Source organism: Primulina eburnea, chromosome 7 (assembly GCF_022965805.1).
Source record: "Primulina eburnea isolate SZY01 chromosome 7, ASM2296580v1, whole genome shotgun sequence".
In the NCBI taxonomy this organism is placed as follows: domain Eukaryota; kingdom Viridiplantae; phylum Streptophyta; class Magnoliopsida; order Lamiales; family Gesneriaceae; genus Primulina; species Primulina eburnea.
The window spans coordinates 9,966,042-9,991,533 of NC_133107.1; positions in this window are offsets into that span (position 1 = coordinate 9,966,042).

A 25,492-nucleotide genomic window follows, 5' to 3' on the forward strand; every position below is an offset into this window, starting at 1 on the left:
AGACAAACCAATATCTTGTTTTAGCAAGAAACAGACTTCCATTGCAACATTCACAACTGAAGAAAAGTACTAAACTGTTACAAGCTTCTGTATACAACTGCTCTGGATTCAACAACAGTTGAGAGATTATGGTGTCATTGCACAGAAATACCAAATCTTTTGTGACAATACAAGCACCACAACAATTACCTACAATACAATTCTATAATCAAGACCGAACACATTGATGTCAGAAATCACTTAATAAAATATCGTACATTGAAGAAAGACATAAGGTTAGAATATGTCTCAACTGATCAAAAAGTAGTTGAGATTTTCACTAAAGCACTACCAGAGACTAATTTTTCTTACTTTAGAAATATTTCAGGGCTTAATAATTTATTTTAATGCTTAATTTAGGGGGAATATTGATTGTTAAGAAGGTCAATTATTAAAATAGAATTCAGTTTATCTTGAGCTCAATTATCTGTCAGTTTAGTTCCCTAAACTGACCTTTTGTGCTTATGGAAAAACTGGTCTTATCATTTCATAGACTTATTATTAATTCATTTTAGTTTCATATTAAAGTTATGTGACATTTTAATATTCAGTTTTCATAAAAATAAGTTCATCAATATTTCAAAATATTTTTTCAATGATAGGTGTCTTGTCAGAGGAAATATAAAAGCCACCATACATAAGTACCTCAGTTTAGCTCCTTATATTATCACTTCACCATTCATATCATTTTTTGCAAATTATTTGTGCTTTTGTTTTGCGATTTTCAAATCGCGGTCACTCTTCCAGTATAATATGTTAAGATTTATTTTCGAAATTACATCACCTTCACCATCTTACATATTAAATGTTCTTGCTATAGATTTTGATTCAATTTATGCCATGGAAGATGAATCAATTTCACGAGTTTTCCGACTGATAGAGTCATATGGACTCTGGGGATTTCTTTATGCTTCGTCATTGGATATCTTTGTGACAAAGTTGCTGAGTGTCTACGAGAAGAGTTCAGTCAGTGAAGAGGAGAAGATTATTATGAATATAAATGGGCACTCTTTGCTGATTCACGAGGGTTTCTTTGCTTCCCTGATTAAATTACCTTCAGAATGAATCGCTAACTTTTCTGGTATCTCTACTGCTGATTTGGAGAAGATGCAACTGAAGTTCTCTGCATCTGGAAAATCTGTCAAACTTTCAAATGCTAAGAAAGAAGTAAAACTGAAGTACCAGTTGCTGGCAAATGTTGTGGCCAAGGGTTTGATCGCTAAGGCATGTTGCTTTGCTGCCTTAACCATTGAGAAATTTCAAGTGACGACGGCCATAATAAAAGGGGATGAAGATCAATGGGTCATTTTTTCTGTTCAACACTCTGAAAAATATGGTGCAACACACTTGGCAGTCTTTCCGTTTTATTGTTTAGTTGCACAAACTTTTTGAGGATTCTGGAATTCTTCTAAATGCATTAATAATTCTCCACAAACTCAGGATGTTGAATGCATAGAAAATCATGGCTTAGAGGCCCAAGAATATTTCACCGACAAGACTGCCGGAGGTTAAGTAGGAGATTGGAGAGGATGTAGCTCAAGCTAAGAAATCTAAGGCTGTTAAGAGAAAAGTTATTTTAGTTCATAGGAGAAAAGCCAAGAGGAAACTGATCACCCAAGAGAGTGGCTCTGAGACAATAACTCCACCACCAGTTAAGAAAGCTAAAACCACCAAGACTAACTAGTCCCAACACTGAGAAAGTTAGCACCATTGTGTGTTGAGAAGAAGAAGACCGAAGTGAAGGAAACCGATCAGCTTTTGCCCAAAAATGATTCTAAGACAGCTACTGCTAAGGCAACTGAAGAGGAAGTTTTTGCGAAGCCTGCATAAAATTTGACCTTGGTTGGGAAGTTGCTCATCTGTAAACTGTTGCTCCACTTACCATTCTACCGGCGGCAAGGCCTAAAGGCGTGATTATCAGGGATCCTATTGAGTATAACAGGTCTGGACTGAACTAACGATTCTCTTCAAAGGGAACATAAAGGAAAGGAAAAGGAAAGTTGGTAGTAACTGAGAATCATAAATCACTTTCTGCAGTTCAAACTCAGATACATCTGTTGATGGATGAAGTGAGACACCAAAATTTAAAACTATGATGAATGGTATCATTTAGGACAGTTACTCTTGCTTGCATACAAAAAAATAAGGATAGCTTGAAGAGGTGCATTGCTCTTGAGAAGATGATGATGAAGGCTGTGAAAGCAGTATCGGTGGTTCATACATTGGAGAGGAGGGAGTATTTCTTTGACCTATTGCGAATTTAAAAAGTGGCCTTTATTTGTGAAGAATTGAAGAAGAATGATCCAACATGTCCAACTGCCCATGATGATAGAGTTATGTTCACTCAATTCGAGGTAGATTAAAGCTCACTAAAAATGAAAATCATGTTCTGGGAAATAAACCGACAGTTGCTCATTCCAGTTGACAATAAGAGTAAGAAATCTACCAAAGAATCAAATGAACTGAATCAAGAGCAAAAAAATAAAGAAAGGGATTCACCACTTCCATCTTCTAGTTCAGCTGAGAAAGTTGTTGGCTCAACTTAATGTTCAATAAGTTTAACCCAGAACTACAGTTGTCAACTTAACCGGTTTAGAAAGTATCACCGATTGATGTCGATGAAATTGTAAAGACATTGACCAGAAGCATTACAGAAATTGAAAGAACTGATGCAACTGTAATGGAAACTGAGGAACCAGCAATGGTAGAATCGGCTCATAGAAGATAATAGTTTTTTTTGTTTATTTCATCAGTTTTCGTAGGTTTTCATAAGGTATAAGTTTATCAGATATTTTCTCATTAGAACTTAGAGTTATTGCCTAAAAAAATTGGACTTATTGCTTCATTTTTATCAAACACAAAAAAAAAAAAAAGAATTATTGGAACATTTATGTTTTGATGTTAACAAACATTTTACGGCAAAACTGATCTAAGCTAAACTGAACTAGACTAAAACTGAGTCCTCCGAACAAAACAAAACTGAAAATGTCATAAGCTAATCTGGTTCACTGTAACTGGACTAGTCAAGCAAAACTAACTCGGTCCTATATTTAATTACATCAGAGCACCTTTTATCAAGTTCAATTTAAAAGATCATCATTCATTCTTAAGGACATCAATTTACATCATAGGGCTAAACTGGTTGTTGGACAAGCTTTTCTCTGCTCTGCTAAAATCGCACTACATTTTGTACAGATGTTAGGAAATGATTACGTGGACAAAAGATAAGCCAACTGACACATTTATTTGGAATGGATCTTTTTCGAAACTCGAGACCATTGGCCCTAGAGTTTATAAATATAGAAGAAGTCTAGTTTGGTAAAACCCTATGACCTTTATACAGATTCAAGTATTCAAGCTTTCAAGTATTTGAGCTAAACTTAGTCAGCCTAGTACACTTTATAAAGAATTCTTCCTGATCATTGAGGATCATTAAAGTGCTAGGAGAATTCATTGTATTCGAGAACAATTTGTATACTATTTCTTCGTTCAGTTGAATTGACTAGGAATTTCAGTTTTGACAGTATTATGTCCAAACTAAATGGGTTTTTACAAATTTCATGTAAAGATCAAAGATTTTTAGTGTAAGCCTTTACAAAAAGAAGAAGGGATGACGTAAGAGCTTGAGTTCTCCGAATATCTAGAAAAAAAACTCGCGTACATTTTACTTTCAGTTTACCGTTTACATATCCAATTCATTATTTGAATTGTTCTAATCTATCAGTTTGGATTATTTCTGCACATATTTTGTTATTCAATTGACATTGACAATCAAGAATATCAAGTTCAGTTTCTAAACAAACTGAATTATCATTGAACAAAGAAATTTTAATAAGTGTTTATTCAACCACCTCTAAACACTTCAATCAATCTTATCCATTAACATAAATAAAATAAGGAATTTGATATTTACATTATATTTTTTGTTATATACTCTATTTGTGAATAAATTTGATACATAATATATATAAAGTAGAGTGTAGAAAACAAAAAATAGAGCGTAGATATCAACTTCCATAATAAATAGGATTTGAGTTTTGCCAAATGCATAGGTTCGGTCCACTTCATTAATTTAAAATTGACTTGTATTTCTCACAACCTATAAATTTGACTTTTAATTTGGTTGGAAGGGAAATGTCATCAATTCGGACACCATTTCGTTCCGTGTATGCAATTGTTTAAAATTCTTAGTTTTATTTTATATGAATTTCCAACCACAAAGAATTTGCATGGTACATTAGAATGTAGACATTTGTCAATAAGCCAATCAATGAATTTATGGAAGTAGGACTATATATGAATTATAACTATATCCTTAGATTTTTTGAATCAAATTTCATTTTTGATTTATTTTTTTACTATCCTATTTGTCATGGTGTGAATTTGGGAAAAGAAAATTGTTGTATTTTAGAAAAAAACAAAATTTATAATTATAGGGATATCTCACTTAATAATACGGTAAATATTGTATGCATTATCTTTAGTATATTATAATGTGTAAACCCGTTAGAGAAACTATATTTGGTTATTTTAATTGGAGTAGGTCTCTTGTGAGACGATCTCACGAATTTTTATCAATGAGACGGATCGACTTTATCAATATTAACAATAAAAGGTAATACTATTAGCATAAAAATAAATAATTTTTCATGGATGACCCAATAAGATATCGACCCACGAAATTGATCTGTGAGATAATCTCACAAGAGTTTTTGTGTTTTAATTGATGTCTAAATTTACCCTAATAATTCTTATAATATATTTTATAATTAACCAGTACTATCTTCCTACTATTTTATTATCTTAAACACTATTCTATTATCCTAACATGGAAGAAAAAATTATAATTAAATTCAAATTTACAGGAATAAATTTTAATTCAAAATAATGTTTATATTCTATGTACATACAACGAATGTGTTTCGTGCACTAGTCTTGTTAATTAAACTCGAAATCCAAGTTTACATGGACTTGAACACTTTTTGGTTCTATGTTAACGTGTTAGGGAATTTTTTGAGGAATTGAGGACTTTAAATGTTTCTTCGGAGATGAATAAAAAGTTATATTAGGTATTTTTGTTTTTCATTATATTTTTTAAAAGAGTAGACAATATCACGAATCTTTATCTGTGAGACGGGTCAACCATATCGATATTCACAATAAAAAGTAATACTCTTAGCATAAAAAATAATACTTTTCATGAATGACCAAATAAGATATACGTCTCACAAAATACGACTCGTGAAACCGTCTTACACGAGTTTTTGTCTTTTTAAAATTATATATACCAAATTTTAATTGGAAATTATGAGGATTGGATTCGGAGTGAAATAATTTAAATTTTTTAATATATATTAAGTATAACGATTATAATATTGTTTCTAGAAATAAAATAATTGACTTGGGAAACTTCGTGCCAACTGGTGCGACAACGATCCGCAGAATTTGCTTCTTTGTCTCAAATTTCATATTTCTTTATTTATATATGCAATTAAAAATTCACGTATTTGATTCGTCCTTTAAAATTAAATAATCAATGCAGTTATAATTTTGCAAAACACAAAATTTGATTTATAATTATTTTGATTTCTTTTGTTAGAGATTTATCAAAAGGGTCTCAACTTATCAGTTCTAGATGAATTTTGTTTCAGGCACCTGTTTATAGTTAAAAAATATTTTGTGAGACAGATATCTTATTTGGGTCATCCATAAAAAAATATTACTTTTTATGCTAATATTATTACTTTTTATTATGAATATCGATAGGATTGACATGTCTCACGGATTAAGATTCGTGAGACCGTGTCACAAGAGACCTATTCAAAAAACTAATGGAAAGATGGGTACAAAAATTTATTCAAAAAATTATGGTTCATTTCTAAGCACAATAATTATATTTTTTTCTCGTGACGATAAAACCTGTAACTATTTTCTTTCTGTGTGTATCGAGTAAATTCATGTGTTGACGTAATAACATGCATGGTACATTATCAGATGTTAAAACTGTTTTGGTCGGACTTCCTTTAATTTTGAACAGTGAATTAACACTTGGGATCAAGTGCGTCTAAAATCCATCAACATATATAATTTGTTTTTTTGGCACAACAAATAGGATGTATTAGAATGATATTTTGTCTCCAAATAATAAGAATGAGAAAAAGTTATTAACCTCATAATGAATAATAGGAATCCAGATTAATATAAATTTGAAATATATCATCATTTAATATATATATATATAATATAATATATATATTCAATTTTTTTATTTTTAAAAATGACATTCAAATGTATTTCGTATTTTTTTACATAGAAACTGGTAATTTTCTTTTCAAAAAATTGATCAGAGTTATTATTTTACAAATTTTCTCCATATAATTTGCGTGTGTGTATAGATTTATGAATATTATATTCTACAAATAGCCATCGAGTGATGAATTTTACTTGAATTTTTACGGGAACCTTGATTAATTTAATGATTTTTTAAATATATTTAGGCAAATTCAAAATCACTTAAATCAGTCAACTCTTGGGATAAGCATACTATGTGAAAAAAACAAGTAGAGAGGCTTAAATCAACACGATAAAACGAATGGTTTATATCGTTTTATCGTGTTGATTTTACGGTTTTTAAAATGTAAAAATAAAATAAAATGTTACGGTTTTGCAATGCTTTCTAATATAGAAGACGCAAAGCCAAAAATTCAAATTGGTAGGATTTCGAGTGTATTCCATTTTGATATATTCTGTTTAGGCAATAAATAAGCTAAGAAAAGTTGAGATTCGACTGTAATTTAATTTTCCTTCCAACAATTATCAACTTTCTAATTTATAAATAATTTCGAGTTTTTATTATTATGAGCTCGTTCTATAAATACATATATAATTTAATGTATAAGAAAATTTATCATTAAATAAATTTAGAGTAGGTCTCTCGTGTGAGACGATTCAACACTACCGATATTCACTATAAAAAGTAATACTCTTAGCATAAAAAGTAATAATTTTTAATGAATGATCCAAATAAGATATTCGTCTCATAAAATACGATCCATAAGACCGTCTCACACAAGTTTTTGCCATAAATTTATAGTGATTATATTAATTTATATTTTATATTTTCCTAATTATTATGTACGAACCAACATAACTATATGAGTTTTACTTTTTTTTTTAAAAAGGTTTTCTTGACATTCTACGTCAATCATCATGTTATTCTTTATTGTCATACGTTTCTACTACATCAATTGGTAGGTTACACTTTTCGTAATATGTAATGTTCCGAGACCGAGACCGAAACCGAGACCGAGACTTTGTTGCTTCCGGCGTTGATATCAAATTATATATTCGAAAAAAACAAGTCTCAGAATTACAAATGTCAGATCTAGTATATTCATTAATAAATTCAAGAAATTGGGTGATACAACTTTAAATATTGTTTTGCAGCAACGGAAATGTTATTAAACAAAGTTTAAAACAGAAATATGAAATGACTATCAAATGTAGCGAATTAAAATAGTAAAACTGAACTACTGAATTAGGCAGATCTCCTTCTCCAACCCCAGACTGGACTTGTTCGTCTTCTTCAATATCTTCTACATTTTTTAATTTGAGAAAGGTTTCGAGTGAGTGGATGATATGATTATCACTCAGTAAATGGTGGAATATTCCCAGCTTTTAAATCATTTTTCAAAAGAATTATCAATATAACAATAATATAAGAACATACAGATTTCAGAATTTAACAAGTATAAAATTTATGCACAAAATAGATTATGAATTCAATAGCTAACTGATGTTAGCTCCTACAGGGGGTGATACAAAAATCAAGAATAACAAGAATAAAGTATTTTCAATATATAATATTCTTACAATTGTTAATAAATATCAGTGTTTAAAATATACAAATGTTAAGAATCATATTTTAAACACATAACATATATGCTGGTCGGTTTTAATCATATTACACGAATTAAAACAGAAAACCAACTTATAGTAAATTTTTAAATGAATTTTGGTCGATTCTAAAATAAGTTGTTGAATATGCTGGAGCTTTGGTGAACGGTAAACGAATTGAATGCCTTGGTGAACGAGTAAAGTGTAAAGAATTTGAAGATTTGTGTATCTTTTTCTGAAATTCGTGTGCTATTTATAGGACATCAGGGCTGAGCTTACTTTGGGCTAGGGTGGCTCCAGCCCGACCTATTTTTTTTTTTAAAAAAAAGTGAGTATTTTTAAATTTTAATTTTTTTTCAGCTCATATTAAAAATAGAACAATTTTTTTATTATTTTTTTTTTGTCTCATGTTTAAAAATTAAAAATAAAACAACTACAACAAATCATAATTCATTTCTGTGTATTGGTTGGTTTATTGTTGTACGTTCTGAAATTATGAAACTTTGAGATAAAAATCCAATGACTCTAAAATTATATTGAATATTTAGTTGTGATTATTCGAGTTGCAATAATAATATTGTCTTATTATGTATATGAATTTTGGAGTTTGAATTTACCCAAAAAAATTATTGTTGCATATTTTTGAAATAATAATCAATTAGTTGAAATGTTTGATGATTATTGATGTGTAGTTATTATTAGGCTTGTTTTGTGATTTTTCTATTTATAATAACCGAAAATTGAATAAGTATGAAATTTGAAAAATAATTATTTGTTGTAAAATTTTTGGAATATTGAATTTTTCTAGTTAGTAACTCATGAAATGAAGAAAATAAAAACTGTCAAGTTATTTTTAAACTAGAAGAGCATATATCAACAAATAACGGGCAGACACCAATTACAGTATATGAGTTAACAAAATATCGGTTTCAACCAAAATAACAGACTAAAATGAAATAATTTGAAAATTCGGTTCGGTGTTGAAGTGCAATAATTGTCCCTACTAGGTAAAACAATCGAACCATTACGCTTGGGCTGCTTTAGGATTTAAAACATTTGAGTTGCACCATTACCACCAGCTATAGCTTTTGGTAAAATGACAAACGTTTGGTCATACATTCAATTTTTTCGGAAGTTCAGTTTAAATTTTTTAAAATATAAGTTAGTTCAGTTCGATTTCAATTTTTAATATAAAACTTTGTTTAACTTCACAAACTAAACTTTTATACATAAAATTAATATTATTAAATTTTATAATAAAATTTATAAGGATATAAATATTACAATTTCTAATAAAATTTACTAGACAATAGTAATATACTTAAAATATTTATCTAATAAATAAAATATAAATTTATTTAATCTCATTTTTATATTGCACTTTTTAATTTAAAACATGATTATTTTTAAATAATTCTAAAATTTCAGTTAATTGTGTTATTGATCCAAAATAATCGATTTTTTCGATTTGATTTGTTAGGTTTTCGTAGTAAAGTTCGGTCGGTTCGGTTTGTCGAAAAAAAGTTCAGTTAATTCGATATTAGAAAATTCGGTTCAATTTAACAGAACCTATTACTGTCTAACACAATATAAAGTCATCCCCAGATACTTACGAATCTTGGCTCTGCTTTTGTAGGGCATGAAATTTGAATGCTTCAATACAAAATTAACTCCTCGTTGATTCCCAATATCTGCCATTTATTTTCCACAATTTCGAATTAATGCATAGTTACAAGTTTGAAATAATAGCCCACTGTTGGGATGGTATGCTAAAATGAATAGGCTAAATTTTCTGTCAAGTTGAATTTTTCTGAATCGTCGGATTTTGAACGTTATCCGGTTTCTATATATTTTTATTTAGACAATAAATAAGCTAAGAAAAGTGGGGATCCAGTTATAATTTTATTTTCCTGTAATAATTATTTATTATCTTTTTATTTAATATATGTTTTCAGTTTTAATTATTGTGAGCTGTTCTATTGAAACACGTGTATAATTTTTATGTATGGGACAACTTGTCCATTAAATAAATGTATTGTGAGTTTACTATGTATTCGAGATTTTTCTGGTTATTATTCCGTATGAATCAAGGAGAGTATCTGTGTGTTTACTATATTTTTTTAGATTATATTCTAAGTGAATCGACATGTTAATTCTTGTTACTATAGGTTTTCGTTACATCAAATTTCTTTTGAGTCATTGTGTAAGTTTTGATTATATTATATACTTACTGTGGCCCGAAATTATGAAGCCAATTACAATTCTTTTGGACTCCATTTTCTGTGTCATGGTTTTGGTCCATCAAAACCAGTTAGGATTGGAAATAAATTTAAAGAGGAGATGAATAAATATTTCTCAACAAATATTTTGGTTGGATTAACAACACTGAAATAAAATTTTTGTCAGTTGGATTCTTAGCAAGTCAACAGTAAGAACTGTCCATAAATAGACTGACTGAGACTTGCTTGAACAAAATGACATGTCAAAACTCAGTTGGGTTATCGAATGGAAGGTAAAGTAGGTAAACTGAAAAGTAGATTGGACGAGTCTGTTTTTGGATGTTCGAAGATTTCAATTACTACGAAATCTTTTCTCCCTCAAATAATGTTTGCACTAAAATTTTTTGGTAATTACAAGCAATATGAAATCACCCACTTCATTAGGACTTGACACTAGTCAACTGAAACTTTGAGTAAACTTCAATTTTAATCAACTTGAGCAGTAAGACTTCTTACTCCCAATTACCTAGATTTCAAAAAGAAATTCTAAGCACGAATTGATCTTCAAATGATCAGATAATAATTTATTGGCGTGTGCTTGCTCTTTTCAGTTTGGCTCGCAGAAAGCTTTTTCAAGAAGATACAATAGATTAGTTAATCCAAAAAATTCAAAGAGTTTCAGAACTTAAGATGCTTGTCAAACTGATCTGGTTATAGACTTCATTAGCAACGATAATATTTTTAAATAATATATCAATTTCCAAATACATATTTCGAAGTTTCCATGTCATTGTCCTTTCTGACATGTTCTGGTAGTGCGCTGAATCCTGACATTCTGTTGAGAATCGATGATTGTTGGTACGGAAAAATTTATCCGATACTTCAGTTGGGCTCTGATTCTTAATCATTGAGTATACCGATATTCTTCATAGAATGTTTGTATTTGGGCTGACTGGTCGACTAAAATAAATTGTCCGTTAGGCTCCATCCATTGTCTTTAGATCGGTTTTCCTATCAGTATCGTTCTTACACTTTCAGTTTAGCTCGGTAGTTAGTCTCTTAGAAATCCTTTGCTTATGAGTATTCAGTTTTTTTCTTAATATTCAGTTAAGTTAGGCTCTGTTATTATCCGTTGGATCAACAACTTTGTTAAATCACCAAAACTTACAATGTTTTAAGAATTTCCTCCTTTTTTGGTATTTGACAAAATGATGCCACAAAATACTGAATTCATTAATTTCAATAGAATATACAAGTGAGTTGTCTTGCTGATTATAAAAAATATGTTGTTTAAGAATTATCTTCTATAATGACCAGAATGCTTATCAATAGGTTTCTTTTGCAGATCAGTTGGCTTTGGCTGACTGGAAGATTCAAGTGACTTCTTTTCTTCCCTTTTTTTTTTTATCAACAACAAATGGTGCCTTCAAGTAGGCAAGAACAAATGCTTACTGAGAACTCACGCTTGTCAATCTTCTCATTGAAATTAACTTGTACTTCCTCTATCTTGTTGCAAATTTGAAATTTATTGGGTTGAATTTTCCCACAAAGATGCGTAGCATTTGCTGCCTGAGCCTTTTTAATCTATTCCGAATGAGAGAATATGTCGATCATGTCCCTAGATAGATTCTACACTTCCTTGAGCATCTTATCTTTAAATGAATCCAGAGCTTCCTCGGTATTCAGATTGCTCCTTTTAAGAACCGTGATGAAGATATAGATAGCAGTGAGGCTCGAATGAATCTGATCCAAAGTGTTTTCGTAATTTATATCTAGATCTGGAGAAGAAGGCTCTATTCTTGGAAGTCCTTGGAGACAACAAGTGTCAAATCAGGAGCCTGAAAGCTTGAAGGACTTGCTTGTTCAATCATCAAAACACATAAATCAATCTGATTGACAAATTCCTCGATATGCGCTTTTTCAACCCAACAGATTTTCTTTGCATCAGTTTTAGTAGGAGCTTGTTCAGTCATTGAAATTTCAAATACCTCCTGCTCTATGTCTTTCACGAATGCAGCTTTATCATGTTCTATCATGAGTACATCCTCAGATAAGATGAATTTTGCTTCAGAGATCATTGCATCAGTTTTATTAGTTCCAGAGATGCAAACGTGAGTTTTATCATAGTGATATCATTATCTCCATCAGCTTCTTGTTGATGTACGATAGATTGCATAACTTCTTCTGCATTTGCCATAGTGATTGCCTCAGTGGTGGAGATGTTATGTTGGAACATTTCACGTTCACGATCTTACTTGATTTTGATGTTAAAAAAACTTTTTATTTTGTTACTAATGATTTTACCTAAGTGTGCAGTTAGCTGAATGTAACTCAAGCTATCGAAGAATGCAAACTGAAAGTGTCAACTGATTAATTGAACTGAACCAGTTCAACTAATAAATCGTAAACCAGTTCAACTGATTGTCCAGCAGAAAGGTGGTTTAGAAGAAGCCCTTCAGAAGCCTGACCAGCTGATGAAGAGATCAACTGATGAAGAGCCCAGCTGACTAGTTCAACTGATGAAGAGCCCATCTGACTAGTCCAACTGAAAGAGTGAAATCAATTCAACTGACGAGTCAACTGATTTCACCAACTCAACCGAAGATCAGGTTCAGGAAACCAGTTCAAAACATCAGTTAGAATCAATCAGTTGCAGAACTCGACAAGCTTAATCTATGAGATCCAGTTGTGCACAAAGATACAAAAGCATATGTACTATCAATAGTACAATAATGGACGTTGCAGCAAAGTTTTAAGACAAAATGTTCCAGAATGGCTGTCGGACAAGTCGAGAATCAAATTTCAAGGAATGCATTCAAGCTGCAACGATCACATGTGATGAGTCTTGATGTACGGTCGCATTACTGCTATAAATACAGACCAAGACCATCAACAAAAAAACAACGAAAGGTGAAAAACAAGCGACAAAAGAAAGGACACGCTTATTGCATATCGGCATACAAGAAGCAATCAGCCCAATCAAGGGAACATTTCGAGTTATATAAGCTTAGTTTAGAAGTTTATTTCCCTCAGTGTGTGAGAACACCTTTCGGGTTGTTTTCAGAAATCTGTTCTCACACACACATACACACCACCACTCAAATTCCGTTTTGCACAAGGACGTAAAACTTGTGTATGTAGTATTTGACACACAGACGTTAAACAAGTGTTGGCTGGAAGGTGATGCCTTCAGCCTAGACTAGGAATTCAGTTACGAAGTGGGTAAGTCCTAAGCTAGGTGGGTTTGTACAATGTGTTGTATAAATCAAAGTCTTCTAGTGGATCCTACCTGAGGTGGTAGAAGGGGTGATGTGGGAGCAGTTGAAGTCTCCGAACATCCATAAACATATTTTGTGTATTAACTATGTTTTAAACTGATTCGATCAGTTCAGTTTATATCGGTTCAGTTATGTCCATAGATGAACTGATAGAAGCCACAACTGATTCTCCGTATTTCAATCAATCGGTTTAGACAAGCTAAAACTCTTTTTAAAATCTGTCATTTTTTGTTAGCGAAGGATTACTTTGAGTGTTTTCCGCTTGGTTTGAAACCAAACTCAATCTAATTCATCGGTGTATACATTTTTAGAATAAGATCTATTGCAGCTCATTGAGAATATTGTGTTTAAAGCACTCTCGTAGATGCCCGAACCGATCCATCAGATTACAATATCTAGATGAATATATATTTGGCTTCCTTAGGATCTGATTCAGCTGGGTTCTCAGAGGCAGACTGAGATGAAGATCCAGCTACATTCTTGTCCTTAGTCTCCACTGGCTAGATCATCTTATGATCATTTTCCCAAAATTTTACTTGAATCTGCAGCGAGACAAGATTCATGTCCAGTTAATTGATCACTGCAATGCCATCAAAAGCTGTCGAGCACGTGAGATCATTGTTTGATATTTGTTCAGCACATACAATAGTAAAATTCTGAATCTTCAAAAGATGAAAAAGAAAAGCTCGACGTTGAAGAACTTCTGAGATTAACACATTATTAACTTGATTCAACACTGCCTTCTCCAGTGCTATGTACCTTTTCAGAACAACCTTATTTTTCAATTTCTTTGCTAAAGTGACTATCCAGAACTCCACTCATTCATCAAAAATTTGATTTTGTCTTCAGTAAACTCATTTAATTCATCCATTGAGTGATCGATCTGCGTCTTTACTGCTGCTATAGGCTCAATTTCCTCAACTTGGACAACCTTCTCTTTTTTCGTTTCCTGAAATTGATGAGGAGGTAGAATCTAGTCTTGATATGGTTTATTGTATTAGATCTCTAATTATGTGGGCCCTTATTCCTAATCGTTATTATCAATCAATTTGATTAGGGTTAATTAATCACAGCGAAAAACGAGGTTAAATTTTCTTTACAATGAGCCCAAAATATATTATTTGAATATTAAAAATAGCATTTCATATCAAATCATAAAATATACCCATACATAATCAAAACCAACTACATACAAACAACTCATATCCTCGGGATATGTCCCGGTATATAATACATATACATATATAATGGGATAGACCACTACACCTCAAATCACCCGCGACTCTCTCCAGAGGTCTCCTGATAACCTGAAGTACTTGTCATTGTCTATACACAAATACAACAACAGCCCCCCTTGGGAGTGAGCAAAGCTCCGTATGGAACAACCATCATATATACCATAGATGTCTACACAATGGTATATGATATGCAATGCATGTATGTCGTGGAGAATATCAGATCAAATGCACATCCACTGAGAATATATCGGAATCACTCGAATCTCTATCAAATCAATGCTCGAGCTGGCACACCGGCCTCAATCAGAGATACTCATATGATAGCGTTAATAAAGCGCCATCAATTCTCAAATCTCAATCAATCATTGGGGCCACAAATGACTATGCTTTAAGGGCCACATAATGCCAAACATAGCATCGTGTTCACAAACCCCAGAATCAAATCCAATCATATCAGGGTATCCAAGGATCATAGCTCAACGTGCATGTCATGTATCGATGTATGTAGCAAATAATGTGTGTTAACAAAATATTTATTTTATACATCGATAATCCAATCATAATGTCATTTATGCCACATCAACTCAACAAATAAGGCATATAGACACATATTCTCAATCAAAACAATAAAAAATATATCATATGATACAGATACATGTCTTATGTTACTCGGTTGCAGCATACCTTAATTCTTCGTTTCCAGTCCACTGTAGTTTTAGATTTCAGTATAAAAATCTATATACATCAATAACATATTCATTTCAATCAATAAAATCATTCAAAATAAACAATATAAGCTTCAAATATCTTTTGAAACTTTGAAAATTCATATCAAATTGAAATCATAACATAATTTAATTCCGACTTCGAATACGAGTTTCTTGTCGGTTATTCTATCGCATATATGGATCTCGAATTCAAATACATGATATTTCAGCATTTCAATAATTAAAATTGCTGAAACCAAAAGAATCGTACCTCAAAAGAAAGCTCTCGTCGCGATGATTCCGAATATATAATTTATTTTAAGTTTGGACAACGTTTCGAGGTAGATTCGGACGATAAAAGTCGAGTTTCTTCGAAGTCTTCCTCTGAAAAATGATAAACCAAGTCGTTCTCATCCACCTTAACTGGCGTGCATCAGATGTATTCACGCCCGGGCGGTAAAATATGACGCTCGGGCCTGCATAGTACGGCTGAACACATTTTGGCTTAGTCACACGCTGGGGTGCGCAAATTATTGCGAACTATATTTTAAGTTTCGAATTAGAAAAAGTGTTCAAAATGAAAGTTGTAGATCTATGTCTTGGAATTCATTTGCCACTGCCTCACTCAATTTGGATATCAGACACGAGAGTTATGGTCAATCTCCAAAAATGTGTCAGTTTAGAAACTACAATACACACGTTACACTTCAGGATGATTTTGCTCATATTTCCAAATGGATTTGGACAAAACTCAATACATGAAAGTTTTAGTATTATGTTTTAGCTTTCTAATGAAATTGGTCTAATTTCATTTGGACTAATACTCAGATAATTATGTTAAAAACCGTAATATGTGTCATTTTTCTATTGCGGTTCAGCATACTTTTTCAAACACAAATCAATTTCTAATACAATCTTTCATTATCATCCCCTATTTTCTCACTTTTATTGTGAATTATATACTTCATACACTTAATAGCATAACAATTTCATGAATTATCGGTAATCAACATAGTATTTACAATAATACGATACACGGTCCTTACAAATTATCACTACTTTTGTTGGTTGCAGAAGATGAAGAGTTGTTGGCATAATGATTTTTCTTGGTAGAGCTGTGTTGGAACTTTTCAAGTTCGCAATCTTGATTTTGATGTTAACAAAACTTGTTATTGTGTTTCTAACATATTTACTCAAGTGTGAAGTTGCAAACACAAGAAGTAAGCTGAAACTGAATTTTGCGCAAACTAAATTTCTGGCGAGCTTCGGTGTTTTGAAGATATCTCTCAACTGATTGATCCAAATGACAATCCGCGAATTGGAGTGATTAGAAAACTCAATTTGGAACAAATCGTATATCACGTCAGTTGGGCAAACTCGGATGTTATCAAGGGCTAACTGATCGCTGAAGTGACGAACTGATTGCACGAAAACAGCAATCAGTTGGCTTTGAGCAGCTGTGGTATTTTGGTCATATATCTCAGCTCGGTTATCGAAACGAAGCGATTCAGTATGCGTTGGAAAGATAAGACAAAGATCTACAAATCATTCTTATAAGTCAAAGTCTTAATCGAAGCTTACGATACTTATAAATGACGATGAAGCTACTGTTTTTGCACCAACTGAAATCAGTTAGGCTGATTTCAGCAAACCAGTTGAAACTCAACTGAACCAGACCTGCTGAACTGAACCAGCTGCTGATCTGCTGAACTGAACCAGCTGCTGACCTGCTGACCAGTTGAACTGAACGATCAATTGAGTTGACCAGAGTTGACCAGTTGACCAGAGTTGACCAGTCGGGAAAATTGCTGAATTTGACCGTTGCAATTCCCGAAACAGCACAGAAACTTTCCAAACGGTCATATTCTTGTGTCTAACGTATATATCAATGTTGGGGCTTATAAATACAACATATTGAAGATCAAACAATAGCTTTGGAAGGGGATTCAAAGCATGGGCAGTTAGCATGAAGAAATCAGCTAGTTGAGAGCACAAGCCCTTGTGTGAGGATACATTTGAGATGTGCACTGTAAAAGATAAATTCCTCACACACACACAATTACTCACACATATATGAGAGAGTTGAGTTTACAAGTTTAGTTGAGTGAGTCTTGCACAAAGACGTAAAACTTGTGTATGTAGTCTTTGCATATGAGACATTAAACAATATGCTGATTGTGAGGTGCTGCCTACAATCTTGAGTGCTAGGATTTCTAGTTGGGTGCTGCCCTTCCGGATCGGGTTTGTACAAAGAGTGGTATGAATCAAAGTCTTCTAGTGAATCCTTCCCAAGGGGAAGAAGGGGTGACGTAGGAGTGTTTGAAATCTCCGAACATCCATAAACAAATTCGTGTCTATTTGTTTATTGCATTTACTTATCATTTCCATTAGTTTTAAAGATGCATTGTTGAAGCATTTTATGTGTTCTTCAAATACCAAAATATTGCATACCAAGTGTTTGATAAAATGCTTCAACCGAAAATCTTTTTACTCATTCAACTTGCATATATCTTAAATGGTTTATAAAATATTTATTCGGTTTCTACGAAGGATTATTTCGAGTGTTTTCCGCTTGATTTCATATCAAACTCGATTTAATTCATCGGTGTTCAATATTTCAAGAACCGAGCTATTATAGCTCAACGATGTTACCCCAATAACCGATCCCAACAAGCTGCGACAACTATCAATTTCAGTTTCTCTGTTGGCTCTTCATTAAATAATGAGATGCAAATGTAAAATTAAAACTTTAGGGGATTCAAATATTTAAAATGCGAGACTTTTGATATGGTAACAGATGGGACAACTGTCACGATATCGGTTGAAATTTTTTATATTTGTTTTAAAAAAAGTGATAATTATAGTGTATGAATTTTAAAAGTTTTAAAAATTAAAGGAATAATTTAAGTCACCCTCAATGGATAAAAATGGAATTTAAGTAAATCATTATATTCAATACTAAATGATAAAATCAGTCTGATTGAGAGTATTATCTATTAGGTAGGTTGTGAGACTAACTATCAGTGGAGCTTCACGATTCAATATTCTCCCTAAATTCATGCAGCCAGGATAAATCGGTAATTCTTAAATTATTTCCAAGTTAAGCAAACTTATTCTCCATGAGTTGTTTGGAGAAGATATCAGCTACTTGATGTTCCGTTAAGATGTATTCCAATCGTATATTCTTTTTCAATACATGATCTCGGATGAAGTAATGACGAATATCAATATGATTAGTTTGAGAGTGCAAGATTGGATTGTATGTGATAACTATTTCACTTGTATTATCACAGAAGGTTGGTGACTCCTTGGCATCAATTCCATAATCTTTCAGTTGTAGTTGAGTCCATAACAGTTGGTTCCACCAGCTCCTAATAGCTAGCTATTCAGCTTCTGCAGTTGGAGTGGTAATTGATGTTTGCTTCTGAATGAACCAAGAAATTAGTCGGTCTCCAAGAAACTTACATGATCGGATTGTTCTCTTCCTGTCAAGCCTACAACCTGCGTAATCCGCATCAGAATATCCAATTAGATTGAATGATAAGTCTGTAGCATAACATTATCCAACATTTTGTGTTCTTTTAAGATATTAAAGAAATATTTTGGCAGTTGAGTAATGATATTATTTTGGACCAGACTGCAAACAAGCACACATACAAATTGCAAACATGATATCAGGTAGGTATTTTTTAAGATAAAGAATTAAACTACGTACGATACAATGTTACCTAGACTGATATTCCTCCTTTATCTATAACAAGCTTAACTAGCGATCTCATGGGAGTTGCTGCTTCTGAACATGACTTCATTCTGAATTTCTTCAGTAATTCTTTATTGTACTTTGTCTAAATGAGAAAGATTCCAGTATCCAACTGCTTAACTTGCAATCTGAGAAGAAAAGTCATTTCACCATTCATGCTCATCTCGAATTCATCCTGCATCAGTTTAGAAAACTTCTCACGGAGCTTTCAGTTAGTGGATCCAAAGATATGACATCAGCATAAATATGAACTAACAATGTATGATTATTTTAATGAATCTGAATAAATTTTTATCCATTGAGACAATTGTAAAGTCATGATAAAATAAAAACTGTGATAAATATCATATCAGGCACGTGGTGATTGTTTTAAACTATACAAATCTATGTTTAATTTAAGCACATGATCAGATAATATGATTAACAAAACTTGGAGGTTGTTTCACGTATACTTCTTGTAAAAGCCCATTCAAAAGGAGCTTTCACATCCATCTAAAACACTTTAAATTTTTTATAAGAAGCATAAACAAGAAAAATCTGAATAGCATCTAATCTTGCTCTGGTGTCTCATCATAATAAATTCCCTATTCTTGTCTGAAGCTTTGTGCAACAAGTCATTTTTAAATTATTATTACAGTACCATTTTCATCAATTTTATTTTTGTAAACCCATCGGGATCCAATGATTTTCTGATGAGATCACCTAGATACCAAGTACCAAACCTTGTTTCTGTTAAACTGATTTAACTCATCCTCTATAGCTTCAATTCAACTGTTATTTAATAGAGCTTCATCGATTTTCTTAGGTTCAAATTGTTAAATAAAATCAGCATGCAAGGATGGATTAATTATTTGTTTTCTAGTTCTAAGAGTTGCAGAAAGATTTTTGATCACTTTTGAGGGTAAATGAGTTTTTCCCCATTTGTAACTTGGTCCAAATGGATTGTTGTCAGCAATGATTGGAGTAGGATAAGTTAAGTTCTCCTCAGCGTGGTTCCCATCAACTAGTTTCTTGACAATTTGAATCTCATCGGCTATATTGTCATCAGCTTGGATATCATCATTATGGTTCAAGTTAGCTTTGTTCAGATCAGTTTGATTCATCCGTTCTTAATTTATTTGTAGCTTATTGATCTGAGACTCTGATTTAGGTGACTGATGAATCCTCTTATTTACATTGATTTCTTCTTCGCTGTCATTTTTTGGAACAGTAACTTTCATATGATTGCTCAAATCAGCTAGGTTAATTTTATCGTTGATTAATTTGGTTTCATAAAAAAAACATGAATAGTTTCTTCCATATTGTTGGAACTTTTCAAGTCCACAATCTTGATTTTGATGATAACAAAACTTTTTAATTGTGTTAATAATAATCTACCTTAGTGTGCAGCATCTAGGATCACTCACGATCTATTTACATCGCAAATTGAAGACCCAACTGATCGAAAAAAAAAGAATCAGTCTAATTGTTACGTCAATTGAGAAGTCCAGCTGATTATCCAGTTGATAGGTGGTTCAGTAGGAGAACCTCAGAAGCCTGACCAGCCGAAGGAGTGTTCAACTGATAAAGAAACCCAGCTGATTAGTCCAACTGAACAAGAGTGAAATCAGTTCCACTGACGAGTCAACTGATTTCACCAGCCCAAATGAAGATCAGTTCAACAGACCAGTTCGAAGCATCATTCAGAATCTTTCAGTTATGGATGAAGACAAACTCTTTCGAGTGGAATCCAAATGTACGTGAAGGTACAAAGCCATTGTCCAGTCAAAGGACAATAATGGACGTTGCATCAGAGCATTAAAGACAAAACGTTTCAGAAGGACAGTCGAAAAGTCGTGAAACAAAGTCCAAGAAACGAATTCAAGATGCAACGAATACAACAAATGAGTCTCACTGTACGTTCAGTTCTCCCGCCTATATAAAGAGAAGATCGGTGAAGACTCAACAAGAAGAAGTAGAGCAACAACAAGAAAAAGAGTGAGCAAAAAGAAGCTTTTAAGCATATACGAGAGAAAAGAAAGGGCACACACATTGCACATCAGCTTTCAGAAGCAATCAGCCCCGAGGGAACTCTTCACAGTTATATCAGCTTAGATTAGAAGCTTATTTCTCTCAGTGTGTGAGAACATCCTTGTTCAGTTCTAACACACACAAACACTCTCATTCACTCAAATACAGTCTTGCACAAAGACGTTAAACTTGTGTATGTGGTCTTTCTCACATAGAAATTAAAGAAGTGTTGACTGGAAGGTGCTGCCTTCAGTCTAGTCTAGGAGTTCAGTTTAGGCAGTAGTGTAAGTCCTAGCTGAGTGGGTTTATACAAGGTGTTGTATAAATCAAAGTCTTCTAGTGGATCCTACCCGAGGCGGTAGAAGGGGTGACATAGGAGCAGTTGAAGTCTCCGAACATCCATAAACATATCTTGTGTATTTAACTGTTTAACTATTGTTTTCAAACTGTTTGGATCAGTTAGAGTATCCGTCAGTTCAGTTGTCACCATAACTGAACTGATGAATGCAAAAACTAATCTATCCCTTTTCTGTTATTCAGTCTACATAAGATAAAATGTTTTCTAATATAACAGTCTTCTTCACGAAGGATTACTTCGAGTTTCTTCCGCTTGGTTTTTAACCAAACTCGATTTAATTCATTGATGTTAATATTCTTAGAACACGAGCTATTGCAGTTCATTGGAGAATATTTTGTTTGAAGCATCCTAAAGATACTCAGCAAACGATCCTTCACACATTAAAGTTTTCTTATTAAATATACAGGAAAACCTTACCGACGGCTGAATAATAAGGAATATTCCAACATTATATTTGACTTCAAATGCATAAAGATGAGTTTTTCAATTATTATGAATGTAACATTTACAACCAAAAATATGAAAATAAGAAACATTAGGCTTACTTAGGGATGTAATCGAGTCGAGCCGAGCCGAACTCTTGAATGTTTGAGCTTGGTTCGTTTATAATCGAGCCGAGCTCGAGCTTTATTTAACGAATAAATGCATGGCTCACGAGCTTATTCAAGCCTTTATCGAGCTTAAACAAGCTTAATAAATATGAATTATACATAATTTTTCATTAAATTAATTAAAAAGTAAATTATATATTTAAAGAAAAATATATTATTCTTATTAAAATTTATAAATTTATTATAATAAATAAATTTAATAGATTTTTCTATATATTTTCATAAATAATATGCAAAATCAATAAATCAAATATCAAAACTATTATTTTTTTCATCTAAAAGATTACTCATGAACTTACCAACAAACATGTTAACGGGCTAACAAGCCGAATATTGTAAAGCTTGAGTTTGGTTTGTTTATCTTAACGAGCCTCATTAAACGAGCTCAAACGAGCTTTTATCGAATCGAGCTTCGAATAACTCACAAACGGTTTGGTTTGTTTATATCCCTAGGCTTACTCTTATTCCGTATTTCATAACTCTTATTCCATATTTCATATTGAGTTTTATTCTTTTGTTGATCATAGATCTAGCATTTTGTGTTGATAGCTTCTGCTCAAAACATTTTTGAAACATCGGAATCAGCAAGTATTGATCTTGTAGCTTTCTTATGTTCCTTCTTTCATCAACTCCATTATGTTGAGGAGTTCTTGCTAAAGATTACTCATGTTGATTACCTTGATATGATAAATACTCATCCAAATTTTTGTTAGTGAACTCAGTATCTCGATCACCTTTGATCCTGATTATTGAGGTTGATTTCTCATTTTGAATACTCTTAATAAATTTAATCAATTGGGAACTAGTATGATTTTTACCACTAAGAAATATCATCCAAGTAAATCTAGAAAAATAATAAAAAATTTACAAGTGTATATCTCATTCTTCCTAAGTTGATTACATGTATGGGTCCAAAAAAATCAATATGCAATAGTTCCAAACATCTATCAGTCAGTTTGCTACAGTTATTCTTAAAACTAGATCAAAACTGTTTACCTAACTGACATGTTATCACACATTACTTTAAACAAATTCAATGCTAGACAAACCATCAACTTGGTTTAATTTACACAAATTATTAATTGATCTAAAATTGAGAAGATTAAATATTTCATTCTTAACCACTGTTTATTATTATTAATAATAAAAAAACAAATTGATGAGTCTATATAATTATTATTCCATTAAAATATATATGCATTACAATTTTTATTTCTAGTTAACATTATTTGATTATTAGCATACTTAATTAAGTAGTTTTTATTACGAAATTCAACTAAGTAACCATTATCACAAAATCGACTTATACTAATCAAATTATAACACAAAATTCAGAAAAGTAATACATCATTAACTACTATGTTTCCATAGGTAATCTTACCATTACCTATGGTCTTACCCTTAGCATTGTCATCGAAGGTGATCTTGGGTCCTTCACAGTTGATTAAGTCAAATAACAATTGGGCTTGACCAATCATGTGTCTTGAACATCCATTCTCCAAGTACCAAACTGAATTATTCAGTCCTTCTTGTTAATTGTTCTGCATACACAAATTAAATCAACTGGTACCCAATCTTACTTTGGTCCAAATGGATTAATCCCTTATGAATCCACACTTGGATGAGCTTGACTGACTAACCATTATGTTTGTCCAACAAGGGTCGGGCAAAATTAATAGTGCTCAATATTGATGTGCGTGTGATGCTCTATAACGGTTGGAAACAAAATGTTGTTTTGCATTTTTTTCATCATTGGTATGCATGTATCTCGTTTGAACAGTCTTGTAGTTGTGGTATCAATAGGGGCTTAGTCATTATTGAGTTGTGTTTTGCCTGACTGAATCTATGCTCAGACCAGTTGGGCTTGATAGATGAACTCTCTGGTGTATACCCAATGCCAAACTTTTTGCCTTTGTTTAGTTCGACAAGTTTATGAACTTCAGTAGTAGACTCCTGATGTTCATATAACGTACCGGACTTCACAAAGTGAATATATTTATCTTTGCACATGTTCAGTTTTGACTGAGTACTACCGTAAGTGGGGTTGCTATCATTACTGCTGAAGTCGAGACCAGTTTTGTCTCAGAGTGCTTCTGCAACTTATGCATTTTCTCAAGACTCATTGACGACTTGTTCTAAATACTAATAATTTTTTATAATGTCTTATTCTCATAGATAAGTTGTTGATGCTCATTCAGTACTCTTTCAGTCTCAATTTTCACCTTTGCAACTTCTGTCTGAAGACTAACACTTCACCTGAATGTTACCAATTAGGCTCAGTATCATTGTCAATTAGGCTTGCTTGCTTTGTTTTCACTTTCTCAATGATTGAGAAAGCCTCTTGTACTCTATTACCATGTCGTTGAGTGCGCTGATGAGATCATCTTGTGTAAAATCAGTTGAGCTAAAGTAAAATACCTCATTATAGGTGGTTACCAGCTCAACATCGATCATGAGGCACTGTATCACATCTTCATCACTCTCACTAGTGGAGCAATCTGACTCGAATGAGTCAGTCTCAGAGTCAGCTCATTTGGCCTTGCTGTCTTCAGCCACCAGCACCTTCTGATTTATTATCTTTTTGAATGACCTCCTTTTATCCTTGGATTTCTTTTTCTTATCATTAGATCAGCCTTCTTTGGCAGTTGAGCTCTTCTCATCCTTCTTTGGCTTGGGGCAATCGGCTATGAAATGCCCGACTTTCCATAGTTTAAACATGCATTGTCCTCATCAGCATACTATTTCTTGTGGCGATTGCATCTGCTTGGTCTTTGGAATTTGCCCTGATTGTTCCTTGGAACTTTTGAAAATTTTCATAAACAGTGGCATTGCATCACTGCTCAACTGCTCAGCTAACTTTTTTTCGAGGAAATTTGTTAATTAGCTGCAGCAGCCAGAGCCTTTGTCAGTTTGGTTGAAATAATCACCATCAGTTCTCATTTCCAATTCTAATTCATATGCCTTGATATATGTAAACAGATCATACAGGTCAAGTTTGTTAAGGTCATTTGGTTCTTGCATAGCCACTGTTTCGACATTCCATTCTCTTGGGAATGCCCTCATAACTTTCTATATTATTTCTTGATTGTCATATTCTTTGCCAAGATCATCCATTAAATAATTATACTGCTAACTCTTTCATCGAAGTCTGACATAGATTCTTCAGCCTTCGTCTTGATACTTTCAAATTTTTGAATAGCAACAAACAATTTATTCTCTTTTGGTTGATCACATAGTTGTATCATTTTATCTCGGATTTCTTTGGCAGTGGAACACATGTTCGATTAAGCGTGCATGAGTGAGAGTAGTACTGAGATGAATAACCTCATGGAAAGTTCTCATGCATCAAGATGATGAAGTTGTGCTACTTGACCTG